Here is a 1,279-nt window from a genome sequence, read left to right on the forward strand (position 1 = left end):
GGTGCGCCCAACCTGGATTGTAGGTATTGGAATATGGGTCGAAAGGTTGCCGACCATTCATAGCATTCACTTGCTCCGACATTGGAACATTTTCACAATCATTTGGAACCATGTCCTTCTACACCACAGAATTGGCACACTTGCATAGAGGAACTAGCGCTTTGTTTTTAATAAAGCAACTTGTTCGAGAGCTCGTCAATCTTTGCATTCATAGAATGAATCGTATCATTATTCACTTTGCTTCCTCGATAATGACGATCAACACCCCATGTATAAGTAGTGGCTGCCATATTTTCAATAAGATCCTTAGCTTTTGCCCAAGAAAAGAAACGTCGATCGACCACCGGTGAAGCATTCAAACCAATCTGAAATTCTGGTTTGATTGCATTGTAAAAAGTCATTATAAGTTGATATGAAGGGATTCCGTGATGTGGACATTGACGTTGGAGGTCCTTGAATCGTTCCCAGGCTTCATAGAGGAATTCATGTTCCATTTGAACAAAGCCTGTGATATCATTACGGAGCCATTTGTTTTGCCAGTGGGAAGAATTTTTGGAGAAAAGCGAGTTGATAGTGTTTCCCAAGAATCAAAAGAATCAGGCTCACAACTCCTCAACCATTCCTTGGCCCGACCTCGTAGTGAATGAGGGAAGAGTCTCAGGCGAATGGCTTCGTCTGTCACCCCATTAATTTTCACATTATCACAATTTTCAAGGAATATGTTCGGATGTTCATTTGGGTTCTCGGTCGGAGACCCACTAAACTGGTCTTCTTTGTATGAATTGGATGAAAGAGGTCTTGATTCAAAATTATTGGCGGCGATTCTTTGCTGGCCTCTTAATGCTCGAGTTGAGCACAACTTTTGGAGCACTATCTTCAAGAATCGTTGATGCCATTGGAATATCGTGAATTACGACGTCAAATTCGGGTGTAAGTTCCGTTGACAGTAGTACTATTCTTTGGTTTCGGATTTTTGCTTTTGATTATTCTTCTTTTTTTTGCGTTACGTTTCCTTGCGGTAGCTTCGATCTCGGGATCAATGGGATAAGTTGGAGGAAAATCTCAAATCTGCGCATACAACTATCGAATTGTCAATACTTGCAACAGAAATCCAAAACAATGATTAAATTGAAAATAACTAATGACGCAGTTTAACAAATCGTAAACTAAACTAATATTAATCCGTTACCTCCCCGGCAACGGCGCCAAAAACTTGTTACGTTTTATTTTAAAGTACATAAGCGTACGGGTATTGTAGCATACGGGTCGATCTCGGGAG

General features: G+C 40.7%; 1 non-coding gene across 1 annotated transcript; it reads left to right on the forward strand.

The window, feature by feature from the left end:
• The first annotated feature begins 420 nt into the window (after positions 1 to 420).
• On the forward strand, positions 421 to 527 carry LOC141634624 (small nucleolar RNA R71). Its single transcript, XR_012539351.1, has one exon. It is a non-coding gene; the product is annotated as a small nucleolar RNA R71 (small nucleolar RNA).
• Positions 528 to 1,279: the final 752 nt, after the last annotated feature.

This window comes from Silene latifolia, chromosome Y (assembly GCF_048544455.1).
Source record: "Silene latifolia isolate original U9 population chromosome Y, ASM4854445v1, whole genome shotgun sequence".
Lineage (NCBI taxonomy): Eukaryota > Viridiplantae > Streptophyta > Magnoliopsida > Caryophyllales > Caryophyllaceae > Silene > Silene latifolia.